A 19,275-nucleotide genomic window follows, 5' to 3' on the forward strand; every position below is an offset into this window, starting at 1 on the left:
GAACGCGTTGTCACTGCTCAGCGCAGATGGGCGATGTTTCCTGAACATAGGGCACGAGAGCGCGTGCAGTACAGACAGTATCCCCCGCATGTATCCCTTAATTCTGTCCTGATGAGCTGATCCACGAGTCATCATTTTACGAGTCGTTATCTCGCCCTCCACGCCTGATTTGAAGAAATGACGAGCATCCTATCTTTGATAGAAGACATTTCATAACTGCATCGTGCGATAATTCGGCTGCGCTGAGACAGTGGGAAGGGGAGATAAGCGATGATATCTCCCGGTTTCCACAATCCGGGCTTTCATGTATATCGGAAGAAAGTGCGCCCCGATAAGAAGAAGTGAAAAAGTTCGGTATCGGAGCATAGCAGGAATGTGAATCTAGGAACAGCTCCTATCATCCATTTTCCTCGGACAAAAATAGATAAATGCACATTAATTAAACGAATTTGATAGGAAATCGTTAGTGTAGAATTTCTTCATGTATTGTTGCGATATTGTACAAATGATTGCGTTTTTTATCAGAGAGGGTAGCAAGATTGCTGGATGCCTGCAGTCCACTGATACAGAACAATCATTGGCCACCAGATGAGACAATGAATCCCTGGGTTTAATATCACAGGTGTGCTTGCCCCCCGAGAGATACCCCCTCCTCCATCAAGCGAGCCAGCGCTGATAAGGAATGGTTAATCGTTAATAAGCAAAAACCAAACCTCCCTCCCAAATTCTGAGGATGTTTTAAATATGTAGTCCTATAATGCTACGGTTTTCACCATTTTAGAAATCGATCTATGGACATCTCTCGGCTGTAGATAAACACATTTCAATGAACATAAAAAAAGATATCTGATATAATTGCTTGTAATTACGGAGTTTTTTAACGTCGATTCATTAAACAGATTTCATTGGTAGCTATAACTGTTTTGCTCATTGGGAACAAGCACTTATACGACTGTTAGTAACACCGATTGTACTTACCCCTATGATGTTTTGAGTCCCTATCAGTACACTTCAAGTAGTTTACTAACACATAGCCTGCGTTTTCTTTATTCAATAAGAATAACAGAATAACTACGACCGAAATAAGCACGTAAACAAGAAATGGATGATTAAAGTTCTCAAAATATCAAAATACCAATTTTATATTTACTCCTTCATGTATATGAACATTGTCCTTTGCGATATATTTCATTTTATCAAATAAAGTATACAACATGACTACACTTTAAAGTAATCATGTTGTATATTTTATTTGATAAAACGAAATATATTGGAAAGGACAACTTGAAACAATTTCTTTTTAAAAGGTCCATCGTTTTTAACAAAAAGAATACATTCCCCATCCCACTATACCTCTCCCAGGAAATATGTGTTTCAATAAATCAACGAATAAAAAAAATGTACTGTTTAAAATTTTAAAGGCGCTAAAGACAAAGAAATCATCGGAATAGTGTTCTTCAAATACAATACTTTCTATGGCATACTAGTATTTTATATATTTGCAAGTATGTTTTTTTCCCTTGTTTTGTGCGATGGACCATATTACCGTAAAGAAATAAAGTGATTATCGACCAAAAGATCGGGAGGAATAAAAAAAAAGCCTATTTTGTGATAGATGAAAGACTCATCATGCGTGTTTATCTGTACCTGGAAAAATGAGATTATATCGATGAAATGCAGAGAAATCGGATGATATCAACTCAGACAGGGATTATGTTGATAGGAGAGAAAGATGGGAAAACAGCGCTGTACGAACGAACGAGATGGAAATCTCGTTCTTTCTCTTTCAAATCAAGCACGCTCGATGTCGGACGACCTTGCTAATGTTAGATACAGTATTGTTTTTTTTTACCAACATTTGCAAACATTTTTCCTAAAGTTAGAAAATTTTAGGTGTGCACATGTAGTAAAGGGAGGCTGTATATTTTTGGTGTACATGTATTTCGGAATCCGCCATACAGGATCTAGATAACGAGATGGATGGCTTACAGTTTAATATTCTGCCTGGTGATTATAATTAGAAGTAATTAGCCCTGACAATCTACACTGCATAAATAAAAATCTGCATAGCTCGCCTGATTTATATCTGAAGGAACTCCGGAAACCCAAGCTTAGGGATCATCTGAGCAGATGATGCGAACGTAATCTTATAATACAACAAAATATGGCTTCTATAACTCTATACACAATATCATTGGTACCTGTATGTGTATTCAACGCTATTATGAGTTTTAATTTCTGTAAACAATAAGATTCCTACCGTTTCTTTTTTGTCTACAAAGAATCTATCAATGACCAAAGCATTTTTTTTTAACTTGATATGGTTAGGTGCATTTATTTCATACACTACATGTACGAAACAACAAAAAATTATCATTGAAAATAAGTAACATCTTTGCTGCTGTTCTAAATTTATAAATCCCTCTTGTAGGTTCAGAAAATGTTATGGAATTAAATATCAGCATGCAAATTATATGACAACGGATAAATCTTATCAAAAGTAGTTCCCCTCCATCCCCAAGGAAAATATAACTTTCATTTCCCGGCTTCCTCCACGATCACTACTTGCACAAAACTAAACATGTAATTGTTGTGCATTATAAATATTTGATGCCTGAAATTAATATTCCCATTGATTTATTATTTACAACGACATATGGTCATCTTTTAAAATTTATTCCGCACATAGGCATTTTCCGATTTTTATTGGTCAATCGGGTATAGATTTATATTAATTATACACGACAAAGGGTCTGTCTTTTATATATGTACATGTATATGTTGTACGTATACCTATTCATATAATCCAAAATTGTTTTTAAAAAATTTCTCCGATTAGAGATTTACACATTCTTTACGCCGAACAATCAGATATAAATACTGGTATGTAAAAGACAGTCAATAATTTCATCATCAGTGAAGCACATGGCTCAGTGGTCATAGGCGTTAGGCCAGGAACCGAAAGGTCGCTGGTTCAATCCGCTCTGGTCACTTGATGTTGTGTGTTGTGCATTTAGACAAGGCACTTTATCTAATTGTCCCAGTCCACCCAGCTAAAATTGGGTACCGGCTTACGCTGGGGGTAAACCTGCGATGGACTAGTGTCCCATCCAGGGGGAGTTAATGACTCATCCGCTCAGCATCACGGAAACTGGGGATAAGTACTGGCCATACGCGCCTAATGGCAGACACGGAGAAGGATTTTAAAACTTTTAACTTTAACAATAATTTCATCATTCCTTATTTTACGCCTTAAATTTTATATATCTGATAAGATTTGAATTGTACAGATTTTAGTATGTTTAACATACGTCTATGACTGTAAATTTTTACCAGAAATTTATACAGTACAATATTTTAAGATTAGACACACATAAAATGCGGAAAGTTTAAATCAAAATTATATATAAATTATGAAAAATCTGATGATTAATAAAATTTAAAAATGATCGAGTGTTATCAAGTTAACGATTCTCAAACAACGCAACAACATTACGTATCTCTGTGCCTTATCGGGGGTTTCTTCAGATGTGAATAAGTCTGTTCTCTTTTATGTCGTACACAGAAAGCCACTGGGGTGTACTTGCGTCCTTAATCACCAAATAATCTTCAAATTTTGAAATTATCTGTTTCTCTCTGAAAATTATTACTCGATTTTTAGTGAGATATACAGGTGCTTGAACGGAATCAATTTTAGAAATCTTACCAAACATTTTTCTTATCAACACATATTTCAAAGATCTAACATCGGTTGATTCCCTGTAGAAAATTTTGATATTTTAAAACGATTTCGCATTTCACGATTTTTTTCAAAAGTTTATCGTAAATTATCTTTTTTGGATTAAGTTAGGAGGCTCTTTAATTTATCAACAATCGTCGAATCGTGGCACGCCGTTATCTTATGCTCCATGGCGCTCACTCTATCTCTAGAATCAATAATATTTTCTATATATTTAGTGTTTCGTACCTCAAGCGGGTCACCTAAACAGTTATCTCCCCCTGAAACCTGCTAGTTCAGACATCATTTGTCATCCGACAAAAATCACCGAAAAAGATCGGAGCTTTATTGTTTTCACTCTTACATAAAATTTAAGATTTTTTTCCCGTGAAGAGAATGAAGAAGATAAGGGGACGAGCTTTTGTGATAACGAATCAAAATAAATTGGTTCTCATCCCTGCATGTGTGTTGATTACATTGGGAGGTACGAAACTGGTTATCGCGGCGTCTTTGATTTCGATATTTCTTGTGCAATTTCTACTTATCTTGGGTGAATTTCACTTACAGCCCAAGTTCACCTAAGAATTAGGATGCACATCGCTTTTTTCCCCATAAAGATATCATATGTTGCTGAATTTGTTAAAAATGTGAAAAATATCTCCTAGTGACACACACATTTAATTTTAGTTATGTTTCATGGCTGATAATATGAATTTTTTCCCTTTTATTGTCTCATCATCGTTCATTTAACAAAATCAATGATTTATTCTAAAATTTGGTTTTCTACGACATTATTTCTGCAATTGATTTATGTGCGTAACGATTCTGCTGAACAACAAAATTCTAACATTTCATTCATACTAATTCAGATGTCATTAACAATATTTAATATACAGTTATTGCCATTTTTATTTTACTGTGCATGTGCTTATTACAGATAATTGATTTCAATAATTATTGAAAACGAAAAAATGAAAAAAAACCGTTGGACAATAGGCTTTAGCCATAAAACACATTATTTCATATTGTATATTGTAAAGTAAAACTTTGCAAACCCATTTATAGTAAACTCAAATTTACAATACAGGGCAGTAATATTTACTTAGCTGATTTGATTAACTATGAATTTTTTATTCATTTTGTCGCGGAGAACTTCCTTAAAGACGTTGATGAAAAGTGTGACATTTTATCGTTTTTCGAATTCATGCAAATTTTTTAATCGATATTATAAAAATATATCGCAAATTTTCACAGTATTTTAATCAATTTGATCAGTCTGCTGATTTATTTGGGGGCGGGGGGTAGCAGTATAATAAATAATATGGAAACAACTGTAACAGAACATCAATTTGCAACATTTGAAATCTATCCATGAAACAATCTAAAGCCCTAATGCCGTACGTATAATTCAGAAGGCATTAAAATTAAACCTACAGATAAGCTAAAATTATAACAGCTTTGGTAACTAGATAACGTAATTTTATTAAACAACACTATTTTCTCATGAGGATCAATATATCTAGATCTGTGTCATCACATTCATCAAAGTTAATCGTTTGTGTGGTATTATGTACAGCTTCAAACACCTACACGCCATTGCTCAATTCCCATGGACCAAAACTGCCGTGCAAAAGTGAAGATTTCTCGCACGCGTATTGTATAACTCAACCCCCGATCTTGATCCCGGCTTGGTGCATCTCGATAGATGAGTATATCAAAAAAATGTTTAGAGTCTATCACCTCATCGCCCAAATCACAACGTTTACAAGTATATGGTTTCCATACATCAACCCTGATAGGTAATAGAGTCAGAACGTTTTATTTAGAGCCTAGTATAACATGATAACCCGTCAGGCCATAAAGAAATCTGCAATATCTGTCGCAATGATTTTTATTTTGAATTCTTAATAGTTTATGCTGCATTCTTTGTTCTACCGATGATTATTTTTTTTTAAAACAGGTATTAGATCTTTTATATCAAATTTTTTTGAAAGATTCATAAAAATAGAATATTTTATTGGATTCCTTAAATTGTTTTGATTCTTTATTACAATTTTTTGGTGATGTGTTTCACTGTTTTGTATCCAGGTCGATCATAATGAATTCACAAAAGATTACTACTATTGACATCGTATAACAACAAAAATCATTATTTATTTACAATCAAATGAAATGGTTCTAATTTATTAAAGTTGTCCATTGTCGTATACATTTTTACTTTAGTAACCACCCAATTCATTCATAATTGGTTCCATCGAGACGTGGGTGGGGAAAGGTTCTTGTTATGTATATAATTACTTGATTGTTTTCATTGATTGAATTTAAGTATATGGAGAAATGAACGCATGTATAGACGGCACAACTATATATTCAAGTATCCTTTATATGGGAAACGTGTAAACCGACTTCTATTGCCAAGAAAAATGACGAGATTTAAAATTTACTGTATACATGTATACTACCACTATTACTACTACTACTAGTATACTGTATCAAAACTAACTCGTAAAATGGTTATTCGGGGAAACAAATCACTGATTTAATAAAGGAAAACATACAAACAGATAAATGCAAATGTAGACAAAAAAAGTAACAGTTACCAACAACTATACAACAACAGTGGTAGGAAACGAGACGGCAGTTTAGCTGGAAAGCAATGGAGGAGACACCGTGGACGGTGAATTATAATAAACAACAACGACTTGAAATTATCGACAATTATAAATCCAAAATCAAATTAAGGATTTTTCAAAAGAACCGTTTCGTGTGTACGTCTTCTTAATTCTATGGTAACCAAACTTTGAAGGTGTCATGGAAGATCACACAAAGCTATTCGTAACACAGACACAATTTTTTTTCCACAGAAAACATCATCATCGATATGAGACCAAAACAAAGAATGTATATTGTAATGGGTAAGCCATGTCTTAAGAATCGAAGGATCGTATAGGTTAGCCCTGAGCTGGACTCCAGCAGGAAGAGAGACAGGTGCGATCATTGGAGACGTTGGGGGGAGGGGGGGCGAACAGTAGAAAACCGAGGAGGGACTTGGTGCATGGTGCAAAATATGTCGTCAGCTGACAAACACAGAAAAACAGCTGCAATATGAGGCCAAAACAAAAGTGTTTATGATACTGGCTTAGACTTGTCTTAAGAATAGAAAGATCGGAAATACCTACATATACGTATAGGGTGGCCCTAAGTTGGACTCCAGCTCGAAGGGAAACAGGTGCGATCATAAGAGACGCGGGGGACGAACAGTAAAAGATCAGGAAGGGACATGGTGCATGGTGCAAAATATGTCGTCAGCTGAGAAACACAGATGTCGCTTTAATGCCTTATGCTTTATGGGCCCCAGCACAAAGAATAAATAATAAGATTTTTTTTTTGGGGGGGGGGGGGGGGATGGGGACATTATTTCAGAAAATTGAAAATATATTTTCAATTTTCTTTAGTTATGTAATACAGGTATATTGCGACAAACATAACGGTACAGTATATAAAATGTTTATTTTACAATTATTGTCACGTTTTCTTCCGGGTGCATGTACAAAAAATAACATAATTTTAGAAAAATAGACAGACAGATTGATAATACGGATAGATAAATAAACGGATAGATAGTTAAAACGGATAGAAAGATAGATAGATAGATAGATAGATAGATAGATAGATAGATAGATAGATAGATAGATAGATAGATAGATAGATAGATAGATAGATAGATAGATAGATACATCGTCAAAGTTCAATTGGTTTAAATTTAAATATCAGATTTAACATTTTTAGATACGGCTTTGTCCACTAAACCCCCGCGTTTTATCAAATGATATTATGAATTATCATTTATTTAAAAAAAAATAACGTTGATGAATTTTAACCCGAACATTTTACAAAAATGTATTTGATTGCATTATTAATGATATACGTGACATTTTCTTTTATCATTAGCGATTTTGAACAACAGATTTAAATTCAATTTTATTTACAACCCAAACTTTTAATGGATATTCTAATGTATGTAGTAAAATGATAATTATATATAATTACATACATTCACAAAATTATATTATAAAAAACATGCATTTCATCTCAAGTAATTGACTACATTTGTTTGATAAAGTTCACCATTCCCCTTTACACTCATTTATTGTTGTTATAATTTTCTAAAGAAAAAAATGCAACGTATGTGTACACAATTCAGATGCCAGTAAACCATGTGGGACACATTATGACACAGAATCGACATTTAATTGGACAAGTTTAAGTAAGAGTTGTTAGAGATAATTTGGAGACATCGCAACTTAATTTCAACTACATATATGTAATTCATATAACTATTTGTTAACAGACACGACAGAGTAAGCGTGCAGGGTATACATGTACAAATGCATGCAGACATCGGTAAAAAAAAAAAGAATATGGGGAGGGGGTGGGGTGCCATATGCCTGATGCACGTACATGTACCTGCACAAGTTTTAATTGTGAATGATAGAGTGTTAGTGATTCATACGAGAGAAATGCAACTGGGAAATAAAATAATTTCAAAAATAATTTTATTTTAAATCAAACGTAGCATTTATGTTACAGTAGTAATATCTCAAACCTTTAAAAATCAGTTTTTGATTTAGATAGGTAATGATAAATTCAGTCAAAATATTTTCAAGGGAAAAGGAGATTAAACTGTATCTGTAAGAATTGATGAAAAATGATAAAAATATCTCATAAGCATCCTCTTTATCTAAGAAAAGATATAAGTAATTGAAAAACAAGTAGAGGTTTGTGATAGCGTTACATTATCCCACCAAACTCCCCCGGCCCGGCAAGGTAAATGTTCGAAGTGTAATCTCGGAATATCATGGACCCCAGAGAGCGAAGAATTCTACAAAAAAATAACAAAAACATATTTCCAACGATTTTTAAAACATCAAAGAGAAACAAAAATACGAGAAATGTAACTGATTATCTGTAGATTGGATCTAGATCGAACCTCCCAGAAATATCAAGTGCATGTCGACGTTCCCAGGCCATGCTTATATGTACAACACCCATTTACATGTTCGTGTTTTGCATCTATAACTGATCGATTAAAACTTTCAACCACAGACTTTCTACAGTCGTGTTCAGTGGTATAAATGCATGTATGCTGTATAATTCTATCAAGGCAACCCACTGCTAGCACCACAAAAGAGTCTTTTTTATACTTGCATGTAATTTGCGACTAAATGATAATTTTTTAGGAGAAAACTGTGACCCAAAACTAAACGAACTTCAAAGGGAATAATAAATGTACTAACAAATGCATGATGAACTATTTCAAAAAGTACAAAAACATTGAAGTAAATATCATTTGGGTTATAGTTAAACATGCGTACCATGAAACTTGCATATGGCCATTATACAGTGTAGTTATTAACGCCAACGCAAACCGTGTTTCATATTTCTATTGTAATTCCTTAACATCAAAATTGTTTTTGTAAGTAACACCCTTTTCAATTGTTTAACAACTGAAACAGCAATAGCAATTCATACATATTGGGTTTCTTTTCGTTCTTTTACCGGTAAAAAAGGGGATCTGATAAATTTAATCACTACCGTAGATTCCTAATATGTAGCATTTCCAGCCAATCATGTAGTTACTTAACATGTTCAACTCGACAGTAGGTAATTCAAGCCTTTGTTGGAGCATGACGCTGCATACGTTTGAAGTCCCCGTCCCAACTGCTCAGTTCGTTATCTTCTTTGGGTTTGCTTGGGTTTTCCAATATTCAATTTTTACCAAAACGGATATCAGCCTCGATATCGCACCCTACATCTAAAGTTGGTATTGATTGGACTATATGGAAATTTCTCCCCAGCATACTTATCTCCGCCATCTTTTTCATTTATGTGCAATCGTCTTATCGACATCGATTTCGCCGACTGAGGGAGCTTATCATTGGGACTATCTTATCACGTGATCGATCAGGCGCCGCGTATCGGAGAAATCTTTTGTTATCTGTCCCAAAAGAGTATTGTTTCGTTTGGTAGTCATGGAAATAAGATGGCGAGATAGGAACATGAACGAAAGAGTATGTAAAATAAATACAGCATCCGTCAGATCTTCTCCCGATAACAAATTACCCTCAGATTCCGCATCCGATTGAGTGATCGGAGCCGGGAGACTTTTTTCTCGGTTCTCCATTGTTGAATTGCAGTATCATCGAATTCAATTAATAATATGAGTACGGCACTTGTCATTCTCATACTAGAAACCGTCCCGATGCAATCTTCCGTAATCTGATCACAGCGCTACACCTACTATCCTCTATGTTTAAGTGGGTGAATAATCAAATCCATTTTTAACGAAAGTCTCATTACAAGGACGAATACGGAAAACATTCATCCTGAGTGATGACGTCGTGATGGAAGTTCGTCTGCCATTTTTCACGACTTTTGTAAGATTTTGGTGAGTTTGGAAAGCAGTAATGAGGTATATTTGATGGTATCGTGGCGCTACGGTGAAATAAAAACTGGCAGGGAATTTGAATTTCATTACCAATAAGGAGAATGCCCGATACTATCTTCCTTAAATTGTATAGAATTAAACAAATTATCAGGAAATGTTTTGTAGTTGATTGTTTCTTGATTACATCGACTTGTCCTCCACTCGACCATATAGGACCAGGAACCCGTCTTGCCGTGGCGATTTTTATTATGACATCGGTTTCTAAGATCCAGAGTTTTCTGGGTTATCTTTGTGGTCTTACCTTCCTCCTCTCTTTATGTCGATGAAGATTTCTCTATATTGGGTGCTCTGTCGTTAGATGTCTTTATAAAAACACAATACCCGGTCCTATAGCGGTGCTTCCCATGCTATATGTGTCACGTGACCACCATGCCGGGAAATCAATATGGCGGCTCCTAGGTGCAATATCGCGTTTCATTGACAAAATGCAATTTGGTTCCTTATTGCCTCTGTTCTTCCTTATTTTATTCTATTCTTTTTACTAGTATTTATTTTAGGGGGAAGTTATTTCGTTTCCTTACTAAAGTAACGTAAAAAAATGACTTTTACCTATTAAGAGTGCCCCTGGAAAAAAACACGTGTTGTATTAATTTTACGTTAAAACTTATACCTTTTCAAGAAGTAGTAAATCTAAATTCAACTAATTCAATAAAGTGTTATTGGTTTCTTCCGATGACAAGAACACTACTTACCAAGGGTGAAGCTATCATTTTTAAAATAAAAAAAAATAGTATCTTTAGTTTTCTTTTCAAACTAATAAATACAAATAAAATAGGAACGCTTTTAAAAGATCTCAACATTTTATTGTATCGTGTTGTAGTTGATTGTTTCTTGATTATATTAGAATGTTCTCAACACGACCATATAAAGGACGAAGTGTTTTGAGCTACAAATATCAAGCTTATAATGAAGTGTCAGGGACGGACGATTTTTCTTTCGTTATAAGCGTAATTCGTTATATCCGTCAAGTTTACAACATATGATGATGTCACAGAGAATGAAAATCACTTCGCTGCAAGCGTCAATTCATTAAGAGCGTGTTCGCTATAACTGTGTTTTACTGTATTGCCAATTAGAATGAAGAATAAAGGTAGGCAATGCGTTTGACAAGATTTTGTCAATGTTATATTCATTTTGTTGTATAACAAGGGGGTTGCGGTATTGATTGAGATTAGTTATCTTTGTAAATGATGTCACTGATGGCAGTGCGTGCATTTTTCTAATGATCTCTCCTTGAGTAAATTTAGATACAATGCAAAAAAAGAACATCTAATTAGAGACACAAAAGAGTCATATGATATGATCATCTTAAAAGCTTACCATTTTAGCAAGGATTTAATCATTTGTAAATCTTCAATTAATTTTGTTTTGTTCCCTAGCCACGAGTCTAAATAATTATGCAAGAAATCATTGTTAGAACATTTTTTTACGCTGGGATAACTTAAATGTTATTTATTCAAGTAAAGTCATTAATTTTGTCCGGGTGTTTCCAAAACATTTTACATCTTAAAGATCATGTAATTATGTTTGATAGATCATAATTTATATTTGATTTATTTTCCTCATTAACAATTATTTCGGAACCCATTAACATTGCCTGACCGCAATAGGTTTTAGATACTATAAGAAATGACGATGCATATCTTTTCTGCGAACACCAAGGCCAGATGTCACAGATGTTGCATGTACAATTGAAGTGTAGAGAAATTGTTCTTCTATAAATTATGATCGATGATAAATTTGTATATCTGTCAATATTGTGAAGTGATAAACATCTTTTAATCTCCAACATTATATTGTTGATCGTCTGTTTGTGACGTAAGCATGCACTACTTAGATGCACAATGTAAGACCCTGGAAATTGTAGGGACACAAAGCATCCTTCTTTGTTGCAACATGTCACCAAAACTCTAACGTAAATGCATTTTTAAAGACTGTGCACTAATCAAAACATTATTTTTAGTAAAAAGGCATAAAAAAATAATAATTGCACGCATTAGATAATTTAGTTTTGACATTGATTCGGAGAGAAACAATTACGGGTCGAGCATTAATCTACTTCAAGAGGTTTCCTTAAAGCAAATTTTTCTTGTAGTGAAATTTAACTTGTGTAACGTCCATAGGGGAGAATCTTAATTTATTTTTTATGCAGTAAACTATAATCAATGTAGTATTCAATAGTAGAATACATTTCGAAGTATCAACACTAACTGTTGGTTTAAAAACCTGTGACTGAGTTTGTTCCCATTCTTTCATCGCTCTTTAAAGTGCTTGTCAAATCAAAATAAGTTAATTAAATGATATACACTTTTTGATTTACTATCGTAACATGTATAGGTAATGAAAAGAGTCTATAGGATGTTCAGGAGAGAACATAAATAGGCATTATGCCTGCTGTTCAATCCATTTCAATGTATCTATATACTTGAATAAAATACTTCTTAAATTAAAAGAGTCTATAATTTCTGAATGCAGTACCCTGATTGGCTACCGATCATAAAATGACATTATGACGTCACCTTTCTGAAATTAATTAAAAATGCTGACAATTTGTCATTTAAATTACTGTTAGCTTACTTGTCACAAGGTCATATGACCACTTATTTTATAATTTCATATTTAAAGACAAGTTGTTTTCAATAAATCAGTACTCACTATGCCATTGATGAGATCAAAGCATATGTCACGTGACGTCCTGATGTCATACATATGAACCTATTTGGAAGAAGAGTCAAAGCAAAATGTGTCTTATACCACTGTTATTGCACAAATAACATCACAATCCAAAACTCATACACTCCATTGTACATGACTATAGAGCTACATGTATAATTATATCCAACGTCAAGTGGGTTTGTGTAATGGGTGAACTAGGTCTCCTAACTACGGGAAACTTTAGTATTGGAATGTGTTTTGGAGAAAGTTACCGTAAACATTTTGTAACAACTGTATGCAATGTAGACTTTTAACAACGGATTTGCCAGTTGCAGTAAGCCCATGGATATCCCTTTCTTTGATTTAGGATGAAGCCATCAACAGTTTGAATTAAAACGAATCTTCATCACACGAGGAAGTACATGTATTACTATAATTATGTTGCAAAACAATTATATAAAAATTTTTGATAATATATAATCTAAAAAACGATCAGATCAGGAAATGGGATATCATTTTAAAGTAAAACATTGAAGAATCTGAGTTTTAATCTTTGCAACCCATATAAATGGGATCTTAATTAAAATCAATATACAGTTGACTTGTTTGTGTACCTGCATCGCTTTATCCGACAGTCAGGTTGTCCTACTAAAACATTACATATCAAAGGGAATCTTTCAATGATCAGAAACTGACAGGATTGGGTTTTATTCTAAATGTGTGTGGGGGTTTTTTTTCTAGTGTTCTCGTTCTTCTTTTTCTGGAACAAAGAATAACAGGCGAGACTGGACATATCGCAGAAACACCTGAGATAAAGAATTCATTTCAGCGATAACCATTGATATCGGCATCAGGTACACGGCGCCAAAACTGTCCTGGTTTTAGGGGAGATCTGTATCTCCGCCTGGTATCGGTGATACAGAAATATTCCTACGCTATCTGTTTCCTTATCACCGCTTGGCCAGCTAGTATCGAGGTTCGACAAGGACCAGGCAATATATCAATACGCTATAAAACTTATCTAAAAAGGACAAGTGATCCCGAACCTCTAGCTCAGATAAGTAAATATGACAGCGATAAGGCTATCTTAAAATTGAATGCCCCGTCTTCTAACGATAAGATGAACTTTCTAATGATATCAAAAGCAGTGGTACTGCGGACCCAGCAAAGACTTGCGTACCACCTCATTCCACTGTCACAGCTGCAGAAAAACCAGGTATCTCATTTTTTTCCTACCATTTTTGTATAATTATTGTCCTAACAAAAATGATATGAGTCTTTATCTCTTCTTGAAATTGGTCTTGTGTTTAACCATGTTATAGAATACCGGTATCTCTGTTATATATGTACATCTATTTAGAGTGTATCCCATGTTCGAATTATAGCATCAATATCATAACCTGTATCGACACAATTTGAATACAGACCATTTTGACTGTCTCTCTGTCTGTTTATTGCCTGAATGTCCGTCCGTCTCTCCTCCCGTTAACACCGATACCATTTAAGTGATTCCTTCGATTTGATATATTTTGCCTTTTAGCCAGTTGGGGTATCTAGATCCAAAATTAAAAAAAAATTTGATCGCGATTTGTTTGCCAAATCATAGACGTATCTCAAATTGCTGAATATTTGCCCTATAACGTTTAATTCAGACAGCCGAGATTACCGTCAAAATCAATTATATCTTCGGATTATAATGGATTTTAACTTTTGTCATTCTAATTAACGGCTGGCCTTGATAAGGCGCTCTATCAAAGCGTACTCGTGTATACACTTGGTTTTTTGATATACACGGAATATGTTCACAGTTTATCACTTTATATTACAACCATCTTGCCTGACCATCGTTCAATCGATGATTATCCGAGGGAGGACGAATGAAAAGCCAACAATGTTATCGGCCGAATCATCGGAATCCTTGGTTTGTGGCCCAACGGTCACATGCAGTGGTATTGATAGACAAGTCGATGCCTTGCTCGGAATTAATCAGATATCTAACAGCTTTATCTAGCGCAAATGCATTAATGACTTTAATGAATGATTTGGTGACGTGTTAAGACTATCTGTATCGGGTTTAATATAAGATAGACTTAGATTGGAATTCACCCCTCTATCACAGAAGGTTCCCAACTTTATATTAAACAATACACAGATCGAGGTTTTGCAGACGACTGCATAGTTTTGGTGAATAAGGTATGTTTTATTGTTTTACAGTTTTTTCCACTTTTTCAATGATTTTCATTGCAAGAAAAATAGTTTGCTTATTTAATCTTTATATGAAATTTCATTCATTGACCAAATTTGGGGAATTATTCAAAGGGTTTGTTTCCTTCAATTACCGGTATTTGTGAGCCGGATGCTATTTCCTTACATTCGTTCAAATGGGGAAAAAAACCCAACGAAATGCAATGTTTGCAGTCGTTTAAATTTCGCGGGTGAATATTTTTTTTAAGATTCCACGTTATCGTCTGTATTTTGTCTGAGGTTATTATGTAATTTGGACGTGACCACTTCTTCCTTATATATATAGGGAGGTTCCCGTGATGATTGGTTCTTATATTCCCCATGGGGCTTCGGTATCAATTCATCTTATCTCCCCGGTACAGTCATTAGAGAATACGTCTCCCCTTCTCTCGTATCGGGCGCAGGAAAATGTCACCTTGTCTACATTATCAGGGGAAGAAAGAGATAGTTCCACCGCACCGACAGTTTATCGCCTCGAAACAGGCGCGGAATAAAATACATCCATATTTGTTAAAATATTATCTTTTACTAGTAAATCAACTTTCGTGTTTTATCAGAAATAAGAACTCGCTTTTTTATCTGAAATTAGAATTGGTTTGTGACTGTTATTCAACCGGTTCAGATGTTATCACACATCTTTGAGCTGTCTCCCGCAGTGTGCACCTCATCACGATTGTCGCTCGGGCAAAGCCCTATACCTCATCATCTCTCCGTTGATATTAATTTGCATTTAGATGCTAAACACTAGAAATGAATACGGTGGAAAAATAAAAAGTTCTTGCATGGTCAAATAATAAAAATGTATTTATTGTTGACTTGTGCGCTGAAAAAATACCTTCTTTCTCTCCTGACCAATGTACAATGCATATTCATGTACGACTTTTTAAATGGACATTGGTTAAACTGTTGGCGTAAATTGAGTGAAATCGAATTATGTATTAAATACATTGCACTTAATGAAATTATGTTGTCTCTGCTTGTTTTGGTTGGTGATTATGATAGTTTCTTTGTTTTGTTTTTTTGTTTTTTAATTTTTTGTTGTTTTTTTTTTTTTTTTTGGGGGGGGGGGGTCATATAGAATGCGCAATCTGTTAGTTTGTTTATACACTGTACTTTTGAAGAAGAAAAAAAAGCTTTTATAACGCATTTGAAATATGATATTCGGGCATATGATATTAGAGCTGATTTTTTTTCTTTAGGTTTAATGATTAGAATAGTCCAATATGTTGCCTGCATGACCAATAAGGCACAGATCGTTGCATATAAACGTTTAATGCGTAACATACTCAGCCAATGAAAACGAACCTAGAAATGACGTCCTTAAGTACTATGCGCGCATGCCTGATTTTGTTCCGTTTCATTTGCTTTGGTTTCAAATGGTTTACATAAAAAATAACTGTAATAATCTGAAAACAGGAGCATTTTGAAATCAACCGATGGAAAATATATTATAATTGATTGAAAAAATATCAAAAATAAAATTCAAATAAATCTTATTCGCATAAACGTTTTTCGTATAGTCAATGTAATAAAAGACTACATAATCTTGATATCAATGGATATAAGTTGTAAATATCTTTTCACAATTAAACTTTAAGGATAATATTGGAAGTTTTTTTTCTTCTAATTAAAAACACTACACACGTGTAATATATATTTATATCTAATTAGACACACGTGGTCTTACATGTGCTATTATTTTATCTTATCATATACGTTATCTTCTATATCCGCCATCATTTATATCTAAGCAACAATGGCTTTTGCAATCTTATCCCTGTTTGTTTTGAGAAAATGGTTACACACAATGTCCTTGTTGGAGAAATATTTGAGATTTGATCGTTAGTCGTGTACCAGATTTAAGATTGGCGATAGTAAATAAGATAAGCTCAGTTCATAATGCATTCAATCGATCATTTAATACTTAGAGAAGGATGAGGGACAAATTGTCCTCCTAATTGAGAAAATCAAATTATCATAGTTATCGGAAAAATTTTTTCCCCAATTTTCGAGAGGTACTGTAAGAGTGGAGTCATTATTTCTTCGAACGAAATCCCTAAAAACTTTATTTGAATGCTGGGACTTGTTTTGTACTTCTTGGCAATAAAGCCTTTAACCACCACCCCCTTCCATAAAACAGAAAGTATTTTTCCTAAAAAAAAAAACAGTGGATAAATTCGGTATTGATTTTTATCTCTCACAAATATCTTCTGTGTTTTAAAAAGTCAAATTAGAAAGTATGTAAAAAAGAAAAAGTTCAGGTGAAAAGGAAGAGCAAGAAAACAGGAAAACTAAAAGATCTTTAGGTCGATGTGACGCGGTACAGATAGACATGAATAGATTGCTACCTTGATAGTATGTATTGATTTGAAGATTACAAGGAAATTCTATCAAGATAGAGGAGATTAAGAAGTAGCAGTAGACCGGCAGATAACGATGCACTCCATCGGATATCATCAGATGTTGTGTCATACACAAAATACATGTATCGATTTTTTTCACTCTTTTCGTCGTTTTCTAAAAGTTGAGTGAAGAATTTTGTTTGAAAACGTCTATATGTCTCCCTGTTGATATTTCTATAACATAGCAACAAAATAGGGCGGAAGATGTTTGTGTTTTTTTAATATTCCATTAGTATTTTAGCATTGTTACCTTGCTCCTCCTTATGTCAATTAGAGCAGCTTGTTGGCTGTCACAAAATTCTGTGCGAAATTTCCCCCAGGGGAGTGGCGGATATTTTAACACCTATAGATATGGTAGCCAATTACCGATAAAGGGGTAGATAATAAAACTGATAAACTTGTATTTGTGTAATTGCTTGACCTCACATTAAAATTTTTTGACTCATAATACATGAAAATTTTGTTTGCCCTCCGTCTTAAGCCCCGAACACTTAAAAAGTAAAAGTCATCTTTGCTGTCATAAAATTTTTATTAGTTCGAAGATAACCAAACAGCCACCGTAAAGTCGATTTTAGGTCGATTAAAAGGTGAAAATAATATTGTAATTTGATAGATAGTACGCATAAGAATTTGACAAATCTTTGACTTTACCACCACTCCCCCCCCCCCCCCCCCCAAAAAAAAGAGGTTTGTAAAACATGTGTTGCCTGCATTTCAAACATCAAGAAAAATTACTAAGAAGGCAAGGTTTGGAAACGCAAACTATCTGTCTTGTTAGCAGCGCGAAACACAATAGGGAGAAAGCCATTTTGCATCCTAGCGCTGTTTTTTGTGATTCCATCCCTGTGTGCTATCTGAACAATAAGCGCTGTACATATCAAAGCGCGCACCTGCTATTGAATATAACACCCATACCTGTCCAAGCATAGAAATTACAATAATATGCAATGAGAGAAAGAGGGTTATTTTTTTTTTCATTTCGTACTACTAATCTTAGAAGTTTCTTTTTAAAGATTGGATTATTAAAGAGAAAGTCGTCAGTTTTGATAAGATAATGGACAGAAAAGAAGGGTGGACGTTTGTTTAGTTAGCTATGTGTCCTGCCCCCGAGTATCATATTCTATCCTGGCATTCATTCGTGATAAGTACTATTAAAGTATATCTGATGTAAATATATGCTGTGAATCAGCTGATGATTGGCTCTTTCTATTTATCTGAAGGTCGCATCTTGAAAACTTTAAGAGTAATCCTATCTCTAAAGGAAGACAAACAATCAAAGAATTTTTTCCATTGTACCAAGCTAAAGATGGCCAGACCAGTCATATCCTCAAACTCTTCTCCGGGGCATAAGATAAAGCCGATAATTCGATAAGATAAGATCTTAGATTATAGCAAGGATAACGACATTGGGCCTATCTGGCTATCAGACGCCCTATCGGTCCGGCTTGTATGTGTATGTATAGTCGATGCTAGCGCTCGAACAGGAAAACAGTGAGAGAGAGAGAGAGAGAGAAAAAAACCCACACAGTCTGCACATGACAATACTGTCTCTTCATGCTTTTAAAAACTCACGGACGTAAATTCCCCACTGAAAGTGAAGACAAATTGCATGTGTATAAACATGTAGTGACTTTATTCATTTCAGTGACCCGTGAAGAAGTTCATCGCGCACGGCTCGGTCCGAGGTAGACGGGTCACGACGCATGCAAGGTGCAATGTTTGTATTCTAGCCGGGGAGTTCAATACAG

At 34.4% G+C, this 19,275-nt stretch overlaps 1 protein-coding gene and 1 long non-coding RNA gene across 3 annotated transcripts in view; one reads left to right on the plus strand and one right to left on the minus strand.

Annotated features, from left to right (window-relative positions):
* Window positions 1–8,440: 8,440 nt before the first annotated feature.
* LOC136273657 (uncharacterized) lies at window positions 8,441–10,525 on the minus strand. Its single transcript, XR_010711848.1, has 2 exons — window positions 9,314–10,525; window positions 8,441–8,600 (listed from the first exon to the last, which is right to left on the minus strand). It is a non-coding gene; the product is annotated as an uncharacterized lncRNA (long non-coding RNA).
* Window positions 10,526–13,942: 3,417 nt separating this feature from the next.
* LOC105322853 (zinc finger protein ush) overlaps window positions 13,943–19,275 on the plus strand; it is a 21,176-nt gene continuing 15,843 nt past the window's right edge. Inside the window, exons 1-2 of one of the 2 annotated variants that reach the window (XM_011421751.4) lie at window positions 13,943–14,097; window positions 19,173–19,275. The exon at window positions 19,173–19,275 is cut by the window's right edge and continues 68 nt beyond it. The gene's annotated coding sequence lies outside the window, so the exon portion shown is untranslated. Of the gene's footprint in view, window positions 14,098–14,867; window positions 15,075–19,172 lie in introns of those variants that run through there. The other variant, XM_066078640.1, reaches the window with a different exon arrangement.

Source organism: Magallana gigas, chromosome 3 (genome assembly GCF_963853765.1).
Source record: "Magallana gigas chromosome 3, xbMagGiga1.1, whole genome shotgun sequence".
Taxonomy (NCBI): domain Eukaryota; kingdom Metazoa; phylum Mollusca; class Bivalvia; order Ostreida; family Ostreidae; genus Magallana; species Magallana gigas.